Raw genomic sequence first — 23,370 nt, forward strand, 5'->3', positions numbered from 1 at the left:
CATTTGAGAGGAACCAAATGCTACTTACAAGCCAAACCTGTTGTTGTTACAGAGAAAAACAGCAGCTCAAGGAAGCCTCTATTTCTTTCACAGCTGATTTAAAGCTTGAACCAGTGACTAGGATTTCACAGAATAAAACACTACTAACTAGTGAAAATTGTGATGAGAGTTAATACAAATGTCACAGCTATAGAAGCCAGAACAGACGAGAAATGATGAGATAATCACATCACTGCAACTGCTGGTAAGGTGGCTGTGGTACAGAGAAGGCAGGGCTGGCACCTCCCTTACTGCACTGTGGGCTAAAGCACCGCGCTGTTGTAGCCTCTAGAGCTCCAGTAAAATCTGAATTCATTCATAAGAGCCAAAATGTAACCCCAAAGAAGAACCAGTTTGATAGCAAAATGATCATAAACCCTCTTCATACCAATGAAGAATTACCATGCATTCTGGATGTAGAAGAGCTGATACAAACAACAACTCAACAGCCTCGAAGTGTAATCAATTAACAATATAACCCATGAACAGAAGTTGTGACAAATGGCTTAACTCCCAATCTGATTCCTATAACCCAAGCTACATTTATTGAAATGTGATCATCTCTGCACAAAATGGGTTTGGATGGAATGGAATTATCTGCCTAGTTTGAAGTTCAGGCTATTATCCCCAGCAAACATATTATGACCTTAAGTAGGATCTGATGAAACCACACAGTGCAGCAGCAGTAAAAAATGTGTTCTGCTTATTCTCTCCTTTATACAATCCACTCCCTCCCTCCCAATCTAGAACCCATTGAAAACACCAAGTTCCTGGAAAATATATACTGCTGCTTATGCAGGGAATAAGTGCTTTCAGGTGGACAGGATTGTAAAATAAAATTGATCTCTTCTTTCAACTTTTTAATATTATCACTGCAATTCTTCTCTGGATTACACAGATGTAAAACTAAGTTAAATAATTGCCTTCTTTACTGCCCAGGTTCATCACTGAATTCATCTGCAGCACTCTTGTTGACTTATGTCAAGTGATTGGAATTGGAAAGAGTATTTTTAAAGCAGAACAGACAAGAATTGACACAGCTTTTTAAAATCTGGTGCTAATGTAAGAAAGGCTGTTCAATCCTGTGAGAAGTGTGAAGGAAATGAGTTATTTTTGGCAAGGTTTCACCCACTGATAAGTGTTTCTGTAATACAGTCAAGTGTCACAAGTATTACTCCACCCTAATGGAAAGCTTTTAAACTTCACATGGCAACAGTGGCAATTGCATATGTTTCACAATTCTCCTTCCCCCACCCCTTTTTTTTGGTGTTTGAAGAGGCTTTGTACAGAAAAAACAGCAATGAACTGTGTGCGCTGCTTAAGCACAACTGACATCAAAGATGAGCTGTGACGAAGAAGGAAAAAGTGCTGATCACTCAGGGCAGCAACACACCAGTGCCATCCATGCCAGCCCCTCCATGGGGGACCGAGCACTTGAATTCCTCTCCTACCTGGACTGCTCACATCCAGCTTTTAACACAAAGGCATTTGCTTAAATCTTGATTCTGTAAATGTTTAACTCTTGATTCTGTAAATGCTTACACATGTGCTTAATTTTACAGCCATGATGAACTCATAGACAGCCACAAAATGCCATACCCAGAAAGCTGTTCACAGTCAAAGATATGTCTATGTATGCACAAAACAGTGTCTTTATAATAAAGGGAACACTCTGTGTTTCACCAGCTGTGTTCATCTGAAGAGTTTAATGCACAAACTCACACTTAGCCTTATATAGCTGTTTACCTGCTGATTAAAGTTTGTGAAGTTAGTGTTAGTCCCAAGCCAAACATCTTGGAGGCATTCTGAAATCATGGGACATTTAACTGGAAATCTGCTGTCCTAACTCCAGGTCCCGCTGATCAATACATGGGTTAAGATAAAACCACAGTAAGTTGCTGAAACAGTATGAGGCATTGCAGCTTTCAGCTTTGTCAAACACATTATGTTCCCCCCAGTAATTAGGATAGAAATGCCAGCAAGCAGCAAATGCTCTTGTTAGAGAGATTCTGAAGTTAATAATTCTTCTAAGAATTACTGGGAAGGGAGGAAATCTCTAAATCTTATTTAGTTTCAGTAATCTTCAGCTGTATAACCGCTAAAAGGAATTCAGGAATTTTCTCCCTAGTGTATTTAGTTTTACATTTTTATGCAAGTATTTTCTCTGCTACCAAGTTTAATAGTGGCTGAAAAAATGCAAGTGTTTCTGAATAAATGCTCAATTTCATTAGATGCCATGAGATGTGCATAATTTACCCTTTAAACTTGCATTTCCAACCTTCTCCTCAAACTAGCACTTAGACAAAAGAAACACATGGATTAGAATACCATCATTTCACCTTGAAATGCCATAGAGTGTGCAACTCAGCAGGTAAATTTATGTAGACAATCTTCTATCTTTCTATTCAAGATAATCTTCAAGTTCTCTTAGACTGAGGACAGCATGTTTAAATATGGCAGCTCCAAGCTTTATTATATCCCTCTATAAAGACTGTGGTAATTTAACCTACTTGGTGATCCTGTACAGCAGCACCAGGCACAAAAGGAGAGCTGACAGCACATCTAAGATTAACCCTAAATGCCATTGTACACATGCATTAATCTGCTGGGGTTAAGCTTTGCGACCAGTCCACCTGAGAGCTGTGTAGGTCACACATCCAGCCCGTTGCACCATCACAAAAACAGCTGGAGAGGAATTGTCACTGTTGCTGGCAGCCAACAGAGCAGCATAAGCCACAACATGCTTGAGCACAGAGGTTTAACAGCAAAATATTTATAAAGGATAGAGTGCAACAGCTGATGTTTGTTGGAACAACAACTGAGAGTGATACTTGATATTGAACAAATGTATACTTTGCAATAAATTAATTTATTCTCAACGGAAGGCTGTCAAATTAATTTGTTCATATGTTTCTCATAGCAAAAGTAAAAAAGAAGCAAGTTCAAAGACAAGATGGTGCTGTTCATTCTCCTACCCTGTGCTACTGCCATACTCATCACAAGACTGCTTTTCTGTTCAGTGTGAGGGAAGTTCATTAAACATAGAACACAGTTTTAGAGCAAAGCAGAAGTTCTGAAATCTAAAATAAACTTAAAATAAATAGAGTTTCTAATGAAACTCTGTAACAGGCTTTATACAGGAAGACTTGACCACATCTCTATGCCTATTTCCATGCTGACTCATCTGAACAGATTATAGGAAATACAAATTCACTACAAAAGGTCTGGTACCCTCTTGGATCTAATTTGAGATGTGAACACTGGAGATGTGGAAATATAAAATATATGATCAAAAGCATCTGAGCTTCCCGTCATGCCCTGCTAGTGAGACTGAGAGCTTGCTAAGGCAGACACAGATTTTTTTTTCTCTTTGTAAAGTGCAAAACATAAATACAGACCTCATATATATGGATTAAAGTACATGTGCAATATATTACACACACCTTTGAAAACATTTAGCAATCCTCTGGTAATTTAGCTGTAGTAATCATATCTATGCTGCTTTCATGTGGCAGACTGAAATCTGGGGCATTATCTCCTTTCCAAGACCTGTTCTGTAATAATCCTTCTGGAAGGTAGTGTGTATCAACCTCCTTAGCCTGCCTTTTAAGAGTGAATGTTTCTTGTATTTCAACAGAGCTATACCACAACAAGTTACACTTAAAGAATTTCAGTGCTCTGGTTAATCAAGATATTTGCAGTACTTTTATCTCAGATATTCTTTGGCTGGAACCCACAAGAATTTCTCTTAGATGGCTTCTCTGCTTGCTTTCCCTTTCATTTGGGAGCTTGTGGGTGCACTGTTTGGACCACACACTTACCAGTTAATACAGTTACATTAACTCTGGTGGTATTTATTCATTCAGCAAAATTGTAGTACTCCACTTAGAGAGGGTGGCAGGGAAGAAAAAACGAGAGAGGAAGGGTGGGAGGGAGGAAAGAAGGGAGGGGAGAGGGGAAAAAGTGCCTAATACTGAACTTTCTGCTACCTGGGCCTGTTTAGGACCTTCTCCTCTAGTATGACACTGGCTCTCTTCTAATGAAAGTCATATATAAGTTTTGCATACTGGCTTCTTGATAAATGCCACTAGGCCTGAGCAGAGTTCTCTTATTGTACAGCTCTAAAAGCCAAGATTTCAAAGTGTACTTCCACACATCCCACTGCATTTTTCTCAATGTCCCTGGAAGTGCTTGCCACTCTTTTCCTAGCTTAGTTGGTGATAAGGCTGTAGTTTGACAGATACAGGCTGGATATACTCTTGTCTTGAATCCTCTTCTGTCCCCGAACTACCATAGTTCTAAAAAATCCTGAAATGATGCCCTCCTTTTCTTCCTGAATGGCTTCCTGAACAGGTCCAAGAGAGTACTAGATCCTTGTCAAGGGGCATCCAGCCTCACTGAGGAGTTTAAGAAAGGTTGGGATGAAGGTATTGAACATGTACTATTCACTGCACAGAATAATTTGGATTCTTCCTTGTGTGTGTATAACTCTCTTTACTGCATTCATTACTTTGTTCACACTTCTGATAGAGGCAGCTACACAAATTATATAGATATACTTAAATTATACCTAAAGCCAAAATAATGCCTTTGCAGGGAGTGATAGAAAGCATCAGCGTGTTTATTTTACTGGCTTTGCAGGCTGGAAGTTCCCATGAAAGATTAGGTAAGATGATTTGTGCCTTTCAGTTGCAAAGCTCAGGATAAGCTGGACGCTCTCAGGACATGTTCTCAGCACTGTTCAACTTTGCTGAATGTGCAGTTCCATTGAACTCTGATTACTACAGAGTTACAGCTCACTGGCATAAAGCATTAGCATGATATTTTACTTTTTATTTCACCAGCAGCCATTCAAGAATGGTACAGGGGAAAGAAAACAGCATTCTGAAACAAGAGTCACATAGGAAATAGGCACCTTATTCAAAGTACTGCCAGCAATCTTAATTTTATCAAATGCTATTTCAGGACTATCAGTGAGCAAATCTGTGCACAACAGCACAGGTTTGTTTTGTCTGGGAAAAGACCCATGAAACATTCAGTACTTTGCACTTTTTATGAACAAGAAAGCAATACACTTGATTTACAGTTATAGGCTGCAGGTTAAAGGAGTCCTTCCAAAAGGAAAGGCTTATGATCAATGCCTTCAAGCACTGAAATGCACAACTGAATAAAACAGATGCAGAACCCAAACTACGAGCAGGAATTGATGAAAGCACATTGTAATTCCACATGCTCTGCTGCACAGCCAAATTACACAGACCAAACACCTCCTCACTTTTCCAGCATGAAAAGGTGGGATTTGGAACATTGCTTTTCACACTGATCTGGTGAAGAACTTTAAATGTGCCAGTTATTGTGTGCTTCTCCAAGAAGGATCTGTTGTGTATGAGAAAGAGAAGAGTGTGAAAATGTCACTTGAAAACTTCTTGATAGTAAATGCATTTTTTATCACTGTAAATGAATCCAAACAGGAGCCAAGATTCAATGAACTCAATCATCAAACAGATTTTAATTGAGCAGACATATCTTTGAATATACTTCTTAGACATTTTAGAAGTCACTAGCATTCCTTATCATTCATCCCATCTATTTATTGCTTTTAAGTACAAAAATGGACATTCTTATGAATACTCATGTTAGTCCTTCAGAGAACAGAGAATCTGATGACAACTACTGCAGAAACGGCTGATGTGCTGCTTTTACATTCATGGAGCAATCACCATCCCCTATTAAAGTAGTGTCTTGGTTTTGAAAGACAGGTGTCTGCTAAGGAAGGCAGAAGCCTCCCTTGAAGTGGCAGATGTAACCCCTTTCCCTCTGAGTTATTATAATTTTGAAATGAAGGGCCTTTAGGCAAAGATGGGGAAAATAGGAATAACAGTTCTTTACTATTATATAGATATATAACCAGTCAAACAAAACAACAACTATGACAGTAACAGCAAACACAGCTGTCGGCCGTCAGGCCCTTTCCCCTCGGGTGCAGTTCCGCTCGCAGCCGGCAGGGGCGCTGGTGGCTCCCGGTGAGCAGGGCAGGTGCGATGGTTCCCCCGCGGCTGCAGGGGGCGCTCCGGAGCGAGCTCGGGGAGCACGCGGCACGCGCGGCCCGGGACCCCGGGAAGGGATGGGACAAAGGCTTCACAAACCCCAGACGGCTGGCCCCGGTGTCTGGCTGGAGCTTCGGGAACAGCAGGCTGGAGCAGCAGGGATGAGCACAAATCCCGGACAGAAGAGATGTATCCAGACGGAGAACCCCCCCGGAGGTCCAGGCAGGCAGGGCGAGCACGGCTACAACACAGCGAAGGCTCGAAGCAACAGCGGGGCAGGGCGGCCACAGCCCGGCCTCCAGCGGGGCAGGGAGGGCGGCCTTGGGATCCCGGCGCTGTTTCCAGCAGAAAGAAAAGTAGCCGAAGCAAGCAGACTCCTCTCTCTCTCTCGGACGCAGAGAGCGAGCTGACCCCACACCCAGGTGAAACAAAAGAGTAGCCAGGCACACCCCACCCTCAATGGGTAGTTCTTTGTTTTCTTAAGTATCCAACGATCAGCGATTTGTTCCCTTAGCAACATGTATAGAGGGGGGAAAATTCCTTTAACAGAAAAAAAACTAGGACTAAACTAAAACCCCAACAAGTAGGCATTAGGTTTCCTTTAGTGTCTCTAACAGATTACTGCTAGTGAAGATCATTAGCATTTTAGACTAGCAGCTTCACTCACTACTTAGTTAGACTCCTTTAACAAGAATTTCCCTTGTTAAACTAAACAAAGAACATCTCCTTAAATTCACCTTTTGGTAAAGAGTCATTTGGGCAATGCCTGTTTGCTCAGTCTCATTAACATAGTTTGATAAAAGAAGTTTACTACTGAACAAGACGAAATCCCTAGAAAAGGCAAAGGAAGAGAGGCAGGATTTATTTCCAGAAGGGCATTAAAAATAAAGTGCCCAAACTACTTGGTGTGAGAAACACACCAGCTGCATTCCACTAATCCACAGCTGATCCTTGGAAAGAATCACAAATCCACTCAACCAGCAGGCTGAGTGCCATTTTATTGGCAAGAATTGAGAACAAAACAGAATCAAATACACACTCATAACACTGGCTATTAAAAATTTTGCTTGTGTTTGATAAAGTGTGTATTAAGGACTCTTCGCTTAATTCAATGACAGAATATGAAAAAGTGAAAATACAAAAATCAAATGTATGAATTTGCTAGAAAACTGTTTCATTGTTATGGCCTCATGGCTGCAAGACATTCACCCACTGAACTGGCCTCAAGTCCTGCACTTTGGAACTGTTCCAATGAGGGCCAAGGACTGAACATGCCACTAAGAAACACCCAGAGATATTCCTTTCTGTTCATGGCTGAGGCCCACTGCCAGAATACACGTGGAATAACCTGTACCATGTCCCTGCTGTGCCTGTACCTGCCATCAGTAGTTCATGCTGAAGGGAGGTTGTTTTTATCCTGTTCTTACAGCACTACTTACTCCCAGCAGAAGCTGTCAAACCTACACATTTTCAACTTCCATACGACTTTTGCAAATCTTTCAGTATGAATTATACTGTATTCTGCAGCCTCAAGCTCACAGTGTAGTTTAGTACCAGTTCAATACAAACTTGGTAAACAACACCTTAAACACAGTCAAAAAACTAAACCTATCCTTAGTTGTTTTGCTAATGATCTTTTATAAAAACACATTCCAGAAGCTTAGCAGTATAAATTACATAAATTAGAATAAAAATACATAAAGTATTAAATAAAGCAATCGTTCCGAGCTTTATCAGGTAATATTACAGGTAATTCCTTTTTCTCACGTTTATGACCCGATCAGTATGTGAGCATTTCTCAGCACTGGAGAAGGGAGGAAGGAAGAAGAGGAATATGGGAAATGAAAAATCAAAAAGGTAATACAAACTTTGCTTTCAAGGTTCCTGTCCACAATCATGATAAAACAGCTCTATGATGACTGCTTGATTAAAAATTAATTGCTGTGGTAATTTAAAGATATGCCTTATTTAATAATTTATGTATAGGAATTAAATTGGACTATTCAGTGAAGTCTTATGATAAGGTACACTTAGAAAAGATCCAGGATCTTATTATATAATTAGGGATGGAGGGGGAATTTTAGTGCATCTTGGAGAAAGAATGCTTCCTGTCATAGCTGGTATCTGTCCTGTGCAACAACTGATCCTTTTTTTTGTCTCAGTACTAGGGAATACCAAATTTTAATGTAATACTGCAGTGAGGTCCTTTCTATATAGCACAGCTCTATCTAGTGGCTGATTAATCCAAGTGCATCTGGCTGTTGAAAGAAGCCTAAATCATTAATGTGATGAAGGCCAGGAAAGCCTTTAAGGAAGGTGACACTTTCTTTTTCTGACCTACTGTTACCTTGCATAAGCCTGCAAACACACCAGCAAAGGCTGTACTGGCAGCTAAATCCTGCCTTTCCATACACTGATAAACATGATGATGTGGTAGAGAGTTCTCTTGGTATTGAACACTTTTCCCAGTACAATCTGAAGGAACAAACCAGGGGTTCACATACTTATTCAGGCAGGGTACTAAATATTGGCCTGACAGACAAACCCAGTGAAGCTGGTTGGACAGTCCCTGTGCTTCATTACATGCCTGTTATAGGCATGTGCTTTACCCCCTACATTGGGAATATGCCAGAATGGCAATGTTTGAGCACTGTCAGAGGTGGCTGGGAAGCCTCTGTCTGTCCACTTGATTGCTGCTGTGGGAGACAGGAAGGTTTGGAGCCATTCCCCAGCCCCAGCACTGGATGGAGCCAGGAGCATAAACACTGTACGGTAACACACATTCCTTAGCAGGCTGAGCTGGTCCCTGTCCCTACCCCTGGTGACACCACGGGAGGAAGAGCTCGGTACTGCAGCCCTTCCAGAGCAACACGATATGTTGAACCCAAAAAAGCTCTGAAGCCCAATGCAGAAAATCCAAGTGGCTGCTGTGTTTTTTCCCAATCTCATCATCCATCTAGGGGATATACTGGACATTAACCTGTGTCAGCTTCTAATTGAACATAGCAGGAGAGCTGCTAACTTCTGTGCTGTGTAACTGAGTAATGGATTCCATCAGCATGGGGGAAAGGTCACTGGTTTTTGCTGGTAATTACAAAAGCCTCACAAAAGTGTGCCTACATTTTTCCCAAACTCGTCAGGCCATTTATCCAGTGGAGGCTTGAGGAAATAATGAGTATTCCACATAGCAGTTATTTGAATAATGCTCTAATGATAATTCTGGTTAATAACTGTATAAGTAAGTATAGTTTCAGTTAAACTGAAACAATCCTGCTACAGATACCAGGGTAGCAAAATTAAGATAGCAATGTAAAAGCACTGCAGTTGGGGAAAAGGACTCATACCTGCTGCATATAGCCAACACCAAAATACAATGTGGATTTTAAATACCACTTAAGGTTAAGCCCACACAACAGTTCTAAGAAATAAGCTTTGAATGTTGTGTAACTTTGCCAAAAAGCCTGGAAATTACCTCTCCTTTTGAATGACTAGAATACATTAGCCAAGGGCCTGTCAATACTCCTGAAACTGGGGTTAGGTAATTCTGATCCCTGAAAGCTTCAACTGCAAACACTCATTCAAGCTGCATCTGTTTCTCTGTATATTGCTCCAGAAGGCAACTTGAACACAGCTTCCTTATTTTGTGTACAGGAATAGGTTTGCAGCCCATTTTTCATGTCCTTTTCAACTCATGTTTTATCTAGCATTTCTGCAACCATAATACAGGTTGGCACAGAAATGTTTTACTAGTATATTTTCATTCTAAATTACTCAAATCTGCTTTAAAGTAACTAGTATTCTAGCAAAACAGTAAAATGCATTTGTTTTGTGTGCCTGTGCACAGAAAACAAAAACACTTACCCATTTCAACACTTTGAAGAGCAGTAATGAGTCATATTAATATGTATAAACTACTGAATATTTAATATTGGTAGAATATTTTACCTTATAAACATGACAATTATTTGAAAATCAAAGCAATTTGACCAAGTTAAATACCACCCCCCACATCTTCATTCCATGAAAATTTCATAGCTTCTGTTTCCTTTCAGAAAAAAAAAATCAAGGTGACAGCGAGATGATTTGCTCTAGTTCTTGATTCAGGCAGTGTTTGCTAATGAATTAGACCCATAAGATTAACAGGGCTTTGTGGGGACCAGTTCACATTATTTTCTAACAAAAGAATTTCTAAATGCTTAAGTCAAGTGCCTGAACCCACACAGCTGGAATCAGTTCAGATTTCTGGTGTCTCAAAGACATCCTCCCAAAGCTAGTATCCCAAAGGGCCTAACACAAACCTCCTCAGCAGCTAGAGGCCAGAGAGGATGGAAAATGGCACTAACAGCTTAAATTCAAGTAGTTTCAAGTAAATTCAAGTGCCTTTGTGCCTTCTTCCTAATATGCTGTCCTAGAAAATAAAGGCAACAAGGCTCTCCCTCAGTGCTTGAAAAAAATAACTTCAGAACATCTGAATTTATGAAATTTAAATGAAAAAACACTTAGAAATTCTACTGAGTGACACAGGTGAATGTCAAAGATCAGAGATTGCATTAGTGGGTTTATTTATTCCAACTACTAAAGCTTTATAAACAGCAAAATGTTAATACCATTGGATTTATTATGGGAGAGGGAAGTAATGATTAAAATTAACTAGGCCACGGACTGGAGTGGGACACTAATGACAAATGACTGGGCCAGCCATTTACAAAAAGCCAGTTATTTCCCTTCTGCTATTTCCTGAATGAAACACACAAATGCAACAGTAATCCCAAGCTCCTGGAACACAGCCACTCCCAGGCTCTGCTCCTTGGGAGGGCTCTCAGGAGGCCTCCATATTTCCAAAGGCCCAAAAGGATCAGGATCCATAGACACTCAAGGCTAATATCCACAGAACCTGCCTCAGCCGCTCACACCCCTCAGCGGTCGAGCAGGTAACAAGAGGCAAGAACAACAGAGAGGCTGAGCAGCAGAGATCAGGCATTCTGGGCCATGGGGGTCATCATTGTGGTTGTGTGCCTGGGGTGGGAAACCAAACCCAAAAAACACTTTTAGATGAGATCAATGTGGTACAGAGCCTGGCTGTCCCTGGGTCCTGTGAGGATCCTCCCCTTTCTGGTAAACCAAAAGGCTGGGAGAAGATCTACATGCAGCACACTAGTTACCAGGAGAGCTATCATTAAAACAGAATAAAAATTAGTGTTACTTGATGTCAAGATCCTTCTGAGAAGGTGGAGGCATTTCTCTGGTAAATGAACTATGCTGAAGACAGAAGGCTGATTCATCCTAGAGAATCCCAAACTGTTGTAAGACATCGCTAAACAGCCAGACTTACTAGTGTTAGGTAAGGCATGTCAGGTCATCTCATGTCAGTGTTTCAATGCTCAGAGCTAGTGATTTAGGAAAACACTCTGACTTTTCACCTTTCTACTGCTCTGTTCAAACCTAAGCCTGGCAAATACAAACAAAAAAATGTCTAATCTGCTTCTGGGAATGAGAATAATCAGGATTTTGTAAGGACAGCTCAACAGAATTGTGAAGTGAAATGAGAACTAAATACAAAAGTATGTACAGAATTCAACAGCAAAATCAAAAGGTTCTCAACTTGGGATATTAAGCATCAGGCTAAAGAAATCTTAAAACATAAAAAACTATTTTACAAAACTAATGAGCTCGATAAGTGTGACTTGCACACTTCCATACAACTTGCAGCTAAGCCGTAGAACACCTCGGTGAAGGATGCTGTGCTGACTAAAAGGCAACAAGGTAATTTGACCTAAACCCCCCCAATATTACCTCTGGTCCACGCAGTCCCTATCTGAAGTATTTCTGTCTAGGAGCAAACTCTGAGGGAGAGGAACTACATCTTTACCTGTTCTACAGCACTCTCTCGACAGTGCTGTTCCAGCTCTGCGCAGCACAGATTTCTGGTCTGACCCAGCACACCCGACCTCTGAATTTATTAGACACTAAACAAAAAAAACTTGTCAAGTCATGAGCAGTACACCTGATTCCCACCTGTATTTGCAATCTTCAGTTTCATGAGCAAATTCACATCTATAATTGAAAATATTTAGGGGACTCAAACTTCAGTAAAACCTAGGTAAATTATTAAGTGCTTAAGACGTAATTTCAAAACAGCAAACCCTGGGCTTTGAGCACTGATCCAGCTAATCACATGCAGAATAAATCTTTTAAAAAACTTTGGAATTTACTCTTTACTCTTCAGTTCCAAACTGACAAAGATTTTACATTTGCAAAAATACAACATAAGAATCACTACCAACGATGTAGAACAAAGATATGTGTTGCTTAATGTGAACATCACATCTTCACCTGTCAATCTCTGTAAAATACATTAAGAAACCAACATAGAAATTAATGATTGTATTGTACTAGGATGATGGTTTTAGGAATGGTCTTGGATACTAGAAACAACAGAGGATGAACCCCTGAACACTGCTCCCTTTTTTGTAAAAGACAATTTGTAATACATGACTTGTGAGAGGAAAATTGGAAGGAGGGAAGTTGAAATCAACTAAAACCACCAGAAATAAAAAATGAAAAGCATTTAAATGTCTATTCTGTTAAAAAAATTACAAACAGTACATTTAGTAAAACTTAGTAACCACTGCTTGCTTTCCACTGGTAGGAGCTTAAGCCATTCAGCTATTAATCACATGAAAGTAGATATTAAGGAATATTAATCCATACCAGCTGTTACATCTTTTACTGTGCTATTATTAGAGATTAATCTTTATAGAACAAGGCTGCCTTTTCATGTCATTTCCACGAGGACATCATACAAGCTGATACTGTTTTACAGCACATCTTCACAAAGAGTTAAAGAAAGCAGGTGCTAATGATGACATGGTGAAATTATATTCAACTTCATCCTCAAAATCTAAGCCATTTATGCTTAGAGGACACACTCACTGTAATCAGTTGATTAGTTAATTTTTATTATGACTGCAAAAAATTGCTTTTATAGCTTCCTATTTACATCAAAAGAACCATTATATTCTCCTAGTGATATTGAATGTTGTCTTATGGAAAGTTCAAGGCCACGCAATTTTCTATCTTCAGTCCTGGGAATGAATCCGGTTTAAAACTTCTAACACGATCTAGTTGATAGAGCCTTAATGAGGAACGTTTAGGATTTTAACAGAATTTTAACGAAATAAAACCAACACTGTGAGCATAGTATTCTCTAATGAACCATAAACCCCTGTCAGGTGAGCCAGGTTTTTGGAAAAACAATTGCTTTAATTGTTGGATACACTTCATAAGTGCATCTGCACACTCCAGAGAAACTCCTGTTGGATCACATGTTGATGGAATGCTATTAACATCACAAAAAGCATCACACTCCTCCAAAAAAGTAAAATTACTGGCAGAAAAGGCCAGCATTATCCATGAAGGACTATGAGATTACCATGAAAAATAAGCTTCTAATCAGTTTCTTGAGTTTTGGGTAAGATACTACCAGCTGCACTAAGGAAATCAGTTGTCATAGTTACAGAAAAAAAAAAATCTACATTCTCTACACCTGCTGTCTCCTCATTTTGTTAAATGCAAGACTCTTCTCTAATTATGTCACAATTATTCATCAGGGTATCTGGTTTTTTACTCATCTGACATTATACTGATGTTCCAGACTGAAAGTGTGGTGGTTTTCTAGCACAGCCTAGATGGTGAGGAAGCAGCTCTTTAGTCTGCGGTGGTCTGAGTCACTGCCCTCCCACTCTCCCCTGCAATTCTCACAGTATCTGCTCAGCAACCACTGCCCTGTCACTCTCCCCACATTCGCTCAAAGTCCTTCAGAGGCTCCCTTTTCTCACTGCCCATGTTCTGCCTGGGCTAGCTCATCTACTTCAGCTGTTGCCTCCCCAGTACTGCTGCCCCTGCCTCCAGCCTGGGCAATCTGGCATGTACAGTTGCCTTTCACAGCCCCTGCTACCTGTCTTTAATCCTCTTCACCCTCCTTTTCATCTGCTGATGAACCAGCTGTTGGTTATGTAAGGCCTTCCAGGCCTTTTCCACTCCTCACAAATAAGTACATTCAAATTTGCTATTTCCTCTCAGCTTCAGGACACTTTTCAAGACAAACTGGCTTTCTGATTCCACCCTGCTAATGCCTGTCTACAGGACTTCTCCCATCTCCAAACCGGATTAAGTGGCTAACCCTAAAATGACACTTTTGCTGCTTAATATTGATAATTTGCCTGCTAACAGCTGGCAAAAGCACAGGGCAGACAAAAGTACTGACAACACAAAAAATAACATACATACTAGGAGGTAAAACTGGGGTCCAAATGTAAGCCTTTATGCAGGTTATCTCATGGCTTACTTTTTATTTAAAAAGAGGCTTGAAGCAAGGTGGGGGGGGGGGCAGGTAGGGGATATGATCAGAGGAACATTAAATCAGTTTTAACCAGCTATAGCTTTTCTAACTTTTCCATTAAGGTAGATCATAGAAGTTGCACTAGAGATTGGGACCCACATACAACAGAAAACTGTTTCTGTGGACAAGACACATAAAAGAAACAAAGGAAAATAAAGTTGCCCAATTTCACTATGTAGCAACAAAACAGTGAAGTTCAACTGCTGATCCAATCCACCACATCGCCCATGAAACGTCTCTTTTTCAATGCTTTCTGAGTCTTCCTTTACTCTGCCACATATGTTTTTCATCTCATTTTAAGGACTAAATTTAAAGAATCTCAACCATTCGTAGAAGATGCTACTAATGTAGAGTCTGAAATCGAAAACCACCAGACAGGTTCTGTTCACTAAGGCAGTGGCTGATTCTTCAAACTTAGGTCTGGGAAGCAGTGAGTACCCCAATCCACATCCTTCACTGCAAGATCAACTAACCTACTATTGCTACATAAGACATGAATTAATACCACTTTCCAGAAAAATTGTTTCTCCCTTTGTTTATTTACATTTGTGTTTCCTAGGCCTCTTACAGTCACATTCTGCATGTCCTGCTACTGTAAAATGATCCACCTCAGAAGCACTCTAATATGCACTTGTTCTCTGTGTTTGAAAGTCAGAGAGAAATTTTCAACATTCATGAGCATTTGTTTCAGTTTGTAATAAGTATCTACCCTTGACAGATTCCTTCAACAAAATGACACTCAAAGTGAAAACTGCTCAAGGCTTTCTGCTCCCATTTTTCTTGGCTCAGAGCTGCATAAGGCTTGTTTGAGTCTGTCTGTCACTGGAGAGATGCTGTAAGCAAGAACTAGCAAGAGGGTCAGCATGAACCAAGCGCCTATGGCATGTTTTTCTGTGTGAGACTAGGTGGAATTCATGTTGGGAAACAGGCAGCAAAGCACAGTTGCAAAAGACACAGATGCATGCAAGTCCCACAGTTGCCAGAAGTGAATATAAACTGCTGAACAGAACAGCAGCAAATTGCTGAAAAGTAAAAACCATTATTCCATGACTCACAAGTTGACTCTGACATTCAGTCCATGCCTTCTGTACAGGACTCATGTCATGTCACGCATGTATCCAGCTGGGGGACAGGCTGCACTGGCTGTAAACTCTGTGGGTTATGCAGTATTTGCCCAAACATACAGATGTTCTATGAGATGTGCCTTGTAAGTAACAGGTACCATCAGTTTTAAGAATTTGACAAACATTTGGGCTTAAACTAAAAAAGCTCCCACAAAACTCATGATGTTCACCTTGCTGCAAGCCATCATGACATAGCAGTCATACGGAGACAGCACTCTGGGTAGAGGTACATGTGACTTTAACAGCTACATTGTGCAAGAGGTTTTGTCACTGCTTCCATGCTTCTATCCTATCTCGAGCAGCAAGCTTCCATGCCTTTATGGTAGCCTTTCCTTCATATTACGGATCAGATATTACACACTATATGCAGACACCATCTTCTTCTGTTGGATGCCTGCAATGCACTGACTTGTAAGGACAGGGTTTACTGCAATGCCATGTGCCTGACTATGCTTGATGAGTCATTCCTGCAGAATAGAGACTTAGGTCCTTAGGAACAATTCCTGACAACAGAGAGAATCCTAAAAGCCATACTTTAACACTGTCTGTCTTGAGAAGAAACAGGATGTCAAGAAAAAGGTCATGGACATGCCACGGAAAACCTTTTGGCTCTACATTTCAAATTGGACAAATCTTCCCCTATACTGATATTCCTCCTTTGGATGGTATGTCACAGCAAAACAAAACTCACTTGGCCAATTGTGCACCCTGCTTAGGGTATTAAAGGATTTATTTCCAATTCCTATTCAGATCAGCTGGTGCTGTCTAACACATACTCTATTACACATTCTTCACAATGCTCTTATCCAGGCTGTTGAAGGACACTGCGATACCCAATCAACATTAAAGCGCCTTGATGGTTCAGTGACTGATTCACTTCCCTTGCCTTGATTCAGCAGGGCAGGGAAGTGACAGAGGCTGCAGAATGCTCTCTGTAGAAAAGATCTCTCAAAACTGGATGAAGTTATACACCCAAATACAATGTATTTCAGTTTCTCTTAAAAACACAGCTACTCTGATAGAGATTATTCCAATCTGACACTCCCTTCTGCCATTACACAGAGGAGCAGAGGCTGTGTTGCTGTGTCTCACTTTGCGAGCTTGTACCAGAGCACAGGCTGCTAAGTACAGTCTTTGTTCATTTGAGAAGGGGCAACTGATAACCTGCTGGCCTGTTCTTCAGACATGAAATAGTCTGCTTCTATTTCCTTTTATAGCCATGAAAGTCTACCTGTTATAACAGTTTAATTATTGCCCTGGTTTTTTTTTTTTGAACATTAAAGAAGATATAGAACCTGCTCTGATGTACTCAGAAATGAATTTTATTACGTCCCAGTTATTTTCTCACATCACTCACCTGACTCCCCAAAATGTAAAAAACACAGCACTTTTATCTTTTGAGCCACTGAGACATTGACTAAAATACTGGCACATGTCTTAATCACAGCAGAAATTTGGGGGGAAAAATTTGAAACTCTCAAAAGGAATGAGTATGAAAACTATTTCATTGCTACCAAAAGATCTATTTAACCATAACTGAAATATTAACCAGTTGCAGAAAACTTCCAAACATACCTATGACTATTGTAAACCTAAAAACATCAAAAGGTATGCAATTTGAAGGAAATCACAGCGGCTTGACAAATAGTTTAGAAGCAGAAAGTGAATTAATCTTGTTAGTCTTTCTTTTTCCTATTTGAAGTTTAATATTATGATAAGAAAGCACACAAAACATACAATTTAAGATGAACAACTGCAACTCACTTCAAGGGATTTCATACCGATTTTCAAGCTTCATTAACAAATGGTAAGACAGATCAAAACAGTGACTTAAAGAGAAGACAAAATTGGTTTTCTGCCTAGAAGCTACATTCTCTCTAAGAGAATGTACTCATCACTGGTTTGTCTGGTCACTTACAAAACATAGGACAAGTTATTTGCCTTAGTCTGAAGGTCTAATAATCTTTTCTCCTTTGTAATCCATGGAAGTGTTTCCAATAAACCACTGGGCAATACTGTATTACCTTAAAAAAATTGCAGAGATCCATTATACTTTCTATAGTAGTGCTGTTGGGATTTTTAAAGTTGTCTACTACATTTAGATAAAATAGTCTTTAAATTTTTTGTAAAGCATTACTGTAATTTCTTGTACCACATTTGATAGCCAGGAAGGAGACAGTGATAAAATACATTAGCAGCTGTATAAAAGCTTAAATCTGGGCATCTGGAAGGCTTGTACTGAATTTACCCTTATACAGATAATCGCAGAGAATTTACAAGCGTGGAAGAATTATCGGCAATGAGAAATAAATGCAGAGTAAAGCTGTCCCAATAAAATGGTTTTCTCTTCAGAGGAACAGAAAATGAGTCATAGTAGGTACATTTTAAAGACACTTAGATCAAGTCAATGGAGACAGCAAGCAGAGATGAAAGCATTGTTTAGTACTAGAAAAATAATTTGAAGTAATTCCCATTAGTGGGAACGACAGACCAGTGATGTGCATCCAGATAAGCTGCTTCTTTTGTTAATAAACAGAGATGTTTACAAGACACAAAACCAAAACACAGACACACTAGGACAATCCCTTCTTAAACATCATGGGTCTCACATTTCATTTAGAGCATTCTCTGTTGAGGGAGAGAACTACACCTTTAATTGCACAGCAAGTAACAACAGGTGGTTTTGTAAAGCTGCTCAGGAAATAAAATTTTATCTTCCTCCACAGCACTGTTGTCAAAATCAGGGGAGTACACAGGAAAACTAAGCAGAGTACAGAGCTGAGCAGGACACATTTTAAGTAGTCTTGGTATCCAGCATAACTGCAGTAAAAATTGGAAGTTAAAATCATGGGCCAGGACCACACACTGTTACACATTCCTCAGGAAAAAGCAAGAGTCAGAGTGGCAAAAGGGAAAAAGATTAGAGTAGTAGGTGAAATTTTCATTATAAACCTCAGTGCTTGGCTACATCACACAGCTTTAACCATTTCCTGCATAGGTTTTCCAGACATATCCCAAAGCACTACACCCCTACAAGGGACACACATTCAAGACCAGTTTCAATTCCTGTTTTCAGCTGTATCATTAGCAAAAATTAACAGTCAATATAAAACACTCTCAGGCACAACAATGCCCAGTTTCCTGCCTTGAGATGTCCTGACTTCCAGAGATGAGCACTTCACCTGCCTGGATGATGACAGTGTGCTACTGACCTCAGAGAGCCAACCCACATAATTTGAGGCAGAAGTAACACTCCCAGCCTATTACATAAGCACAAAAATCTAGTTTTCTAATCAACTCTAATAACTATTTTCATGAAAGGTAAAGTTTCTGTTACTGAAATGAACATTAAAGCAAATAAACACCAAAAGGATTACGAAGACTAAAATAAGCAAGCCATGAAAGGAATTTTCAGCTTTTGAAAGACAACATTTTCTTACAGTAAGGAGTCAAGAAAAATAAAATCTGCATTGTGCTCCTTCTACCTTCACTTGACTAGTCTTATGGGATTAGTGGGACAAAATTAAGCCATTTTTGCCTGGGCATTTTACTCTGACTTTATTCCATTCAAGAAGTAAAATGCCGTATGTTTTGCAGTATCAAAGCAGGCCTGGGGACATTTTAAAGGGGAAATCCTTTTCAACTTCCTTTATCATTATTTCTTTGTATTATTCAATAAATAAAGTTAATACTACCAGCCTATGAAGCTGGAAGTCATCTGAGTGACAAAGCAAGCAAAACACAGTTGTTCATGAAATGCAAGATTCTTGGAGGACAGCCTGGTTTGTCATGAGGCACCCAGGAAACAACTGTGCGAGTAATGGGCAAAGTTACCCAAAGTAACACTTGCTAAGTATTAGCTGGCATTTCATTTTGCCACTTTGCTTTACAACCATCAGAGGAGGAAAAACTGAACCCACCGCAAACACCTTCTGTTTTGATTCCAAATGTTTAGCCTTGGCCCTGGTGCCAAGGAAATTACAGCTGAAGCATTCTTTTTTTTCATCTAGCACTCAGTGTCTGTAATTGGGCCTGTAATACAGGTATTACATGCAGCCTGACAATCTCTAGCAGAGAAAAGGGCCAGGGTCCACAGTCAGTACCTAAAAACCATCACTGTAAATCACTTTATACTGAGATGATGCTTGGAATTCCCCTGGTGATGGTCCATGACCATCAGTCTCTGCTGAAGAAGTCCCTCAAACCTAGACATATTCTCTCTTGCAATCACAGATGACTATGACCAACATTGCATACAGTATAGAACAATCTTCTTAAAGAAGGAAACATTTTAATACATACTTAGTTGCCGTTGTGACATTTTTCTTCAGTTTATATATTCCTTGAAACTTCCTCTCACCCCTTTAGTTAGAATCTGACTCTAACACTGTGATGACAATCAGCAGAAATTAGAAGTAAAAGGGTTGCAGGGGTTTGAAGAGTAGACAAAAACTATTTCTCATTATTTGAATAAAATCAGTTTGAAAAAGGCCAGTTGAGCTGGAATTTAAGTAATCCTGAGCTGAAGTAAGTCTATACTTTTTGTAAAAGAATCTATCAATCTATGGACAAAATATGTACATAAATTCCCTTAACAGCTTGAAAACAGTTAAAAACGAATTCTTACTATTCATTTACTACATGCAAGCTTATGATAACAACAGTGAGCTCATACATTATAAAGAAATCACTCATGTCTTCATTCTCCTGCCTCGCTTTTTCATTCATAACCTACACCACAAATACTCTAATCACAGACTGTATTTCCCATAGAATCTGTCATCTGAAGTTCAGTGAATCACATCAAAATCTGGTATACATCCCACCAGTCTTCACATTTACTGCATCTATATTGGTGACAAACACTATCAATAGGCATCAAAATGTGTTTTTGAGTATGGACAGGAATAACTACAGGCTAGCCCTGTACAGTGACATTTAACCCAAAGATCCTTAAGACAGGAACTTGTGAAAGGACTCCTGTAACACGAATAAGATTCACTGTTAGAACCAGTGCAATGAACATGACTGATACCTCTGAGACATAAACAAGCACAAAGGGAATAGTTCTCATTTATAACAGTACCAGCTGTTAAAAGCAAGAGGGCAAAACAGTGCCTCTAGCTGTTTCCCTGTGGCTGTACTATTTGGGTAATTGCAGACTTACCCTCTGTGATCCAGATGCTGAGCCTTTAAATGAAGTGCGTTTGAAGGAGCCACTCATCCTCCGTAAGGAACCTGTGAGCTTTCCTTTCTTAATCCCCTCCATAACGGAACTAGTACCCCAGCATCAAAGAAAACCCTGATTTCAGACATGTAGTCTGAGCAGGTTTTTTCCTGAAGCCAACAACTATTAAGTTACAGCTTAAATATAAGGTGAGACAAATGCATAGAACCAAATCAAAGTCAAATGATGAGACTCCTGCTCCAATATGCACCGTGTCACAAGTGTTACCAGAAGCCAGCCAAGCAGAAAAACAAGGCAGTATACCACGAGCAACTGCTGGCCCCCTCCCTCTTCTCTACCGACTCTATAATCAGGCTTAATGCACACAGCTTCTGCAAGCTATGGTTTTTAATGGACAGAGATTTAATAAATGGTGATTGAAGGTAAATCTACTTTAGAAGCAGCAGCCTGAAAGGTTTTTATTTGTGCAGAGCACAGGGCAGTCAGATGGAAATTGTTTTGGTATCAGTAGAAAAGCACACGAAAAGAGCAGATGGTCCTCAGCAGACCATGGGTTAGAGGCCTGGTGGGGCCCTAAAGGATAACTGCTGATGGCAAGTGTGCCTACACCAGACCCCGGGATGAGAGTGACAAGGTTTTAAAAACAAACAACCCATAAGATCACCAGTTAGATTCTAATTAATTAGGGAATGAGGGTAGATAATGTGTGGTGTGCATTATCTTCACGAATTCTCACTAATATCTCAATGCATCTGTTCTGTACTACTCTGCCTAAGTATGCAGAGTGAGAGCAAGAAGGAGGTAGGTGGGAGAGGATAAAAAAAGAAATGAGGAAGAGACAAGGTTCTTTAAAAGAACAATGAAGTAATTATTGACTAGGAAATATCTAGTTGGCTCCAGAAGACACCAGCCAGGAATTTGTTCGAAAGTCTCGTTTAGAAAAAGAAAATGGATGAGAGCACTGAGAAAACAGAGACCTATTTCAGAAAAATACACAGGGAGGGCTGATTTGTAACCCTGAGGTTAAGTCAGAAGCACCATTAATTTCCAGGATTTAGTTATAGAGTCATACTTTCTATTTATTGTCTTTTTAAAGGTTCATCCCTTTGTCCCTCAATAAGACTAGCATAAGTCCCTGCTTGCAGCTGATTAGAGGAGGCACAAAAAACTGTACCGAAAACCTAAAACAAAACATGGAAGAGACTGATACACAGAGATGCACCAAATTTGTTGTTTTGGTCAACATAGAACAAAAATAGGGGCATACTCTTCAGAAAGCAGAGATTTACAAAACAAATCTGTTCTTCAAAACACAGTGTAGAACGCTGAGTAAGGAATCAACTCGGTCCCTTTGGATCTGTGATTTTAAGATGTCTGAGCTCCCTATAACTGTTCTTGGTGTATTTTAAGGACCACTCTGGATTTTTACAAGTCATCAGTACCAAAGGGATGTATGCATTCAAGAGCCAGACGAAAGCAATCAGTGCAACACAAGCTGCTGACTACTAACCCCAGCTGAAAAATCAGGCAACTAAGCTGATGTTCTTGCCCCCACTGTGTTTATATAATGCTTCATGGGCCATTTCCACTAGACTGGGAAACAGAAACACACAGCATGCTGGCACTTTGAACAGCTCTGTGACTGAGAAGCACAAGTTTAATAGACTTTCCAAAAGAGCTTGTGGTTTTAGGAGTGTAGTCTCACATTAGGAAACCTTTTAAAACAAATGCTATTATGAAGGTTCCTGTCTCACGTTGGAGTTTTCTGCTTCATCAGTTGAGCTGATTCAATGGTTTGTGTGGCCTGGATCAGATCTGTGTTAACCACGTGGTTGAAATCAGCACAGGGGGAGGAAAGCACAGTAATCTCTTGCCACAGGATATTGTTGGACAATGAATAAATATTTGGCACAGTACGGAAGTGAAAGACCCTTAAACTGGTTCTGAAATGGAACAATCCATGACATGAAATGACACATCTGTCCATCATCCTCCATGTTTTGTATTGAAATCAAACTGGTCGACCTCTGATTATGAAAAAAGCAGGAGCATACACCCCCATAAAGGAACAAGCAGAGTGCAGGCACACTATCTGCAAGATCACCATCAAGGTCCTTGACAGCCTGCTCTCTGGGAAAGGCAGGATGCATGCATTTCCAAGTACATAGAAGTAACATACTAAGACGTAAGTAGTTGTACATCTTATTGATACCACACCATGGGAATTTAACATTTGCAGTCATGAGCAGATCCATGTCCCAAAGGCTCTATTAAAATGTGTTTTTAAAAAGTGAATAGTTTGGTTAGAGACAACTGTAGTTGTTTCAGCCTACAGGAAAAAAAACCCAAACATTGCTCTTGCTGTTCATAGAGCTGTATTCTATGACATCACATCAGAGATGTTTGATGTTAGTTTAAAACAAAAAGCAATAGATTTAAAGCTTTGATCTGTAGTCCATCACATCAGCTAAAATGTTTCTACTCACCCTGGTAGTCAAACTAAATATGGAAAGCAGCAGTCCATAATCCAATGAACTTTATTTACACTGACAGGAAGGGGTAAGATAGGCT

General features: G+C 39.9%; 1 protein-coding gene across 1 annotated transcript in view; it reads right to left on the reverse strand.

Annotated features, from left to right (window-relative positions):
* The window catches only part of TRPM1 (transient receptor potential cation channel subfamily M member 1), a 108,737-nt gene that overhangs the window by 51,910 nt on the left and 33,457 nt on the right, over positions 1-23,370 (reverse strand). The gene's annotated exons all lie outside the window — the stretch shown is intronic.

This window comes from Aphelocoma coerulescens, chromosome 10 (genome assembly GCF_041296385.1).
Source record: "Aphelocoma coerulescens isolate FSJ_1873_10779 chromosome 10, UR_Acoe_1.0, whole genome shotgun sequence".
Classification (NCBI taxonomy): Eukaryota; Metazoa; Chordata; class Aves; order Passeriformes; family Corvidae; genus Aphelocoma; species Aphelocoma coerulescens.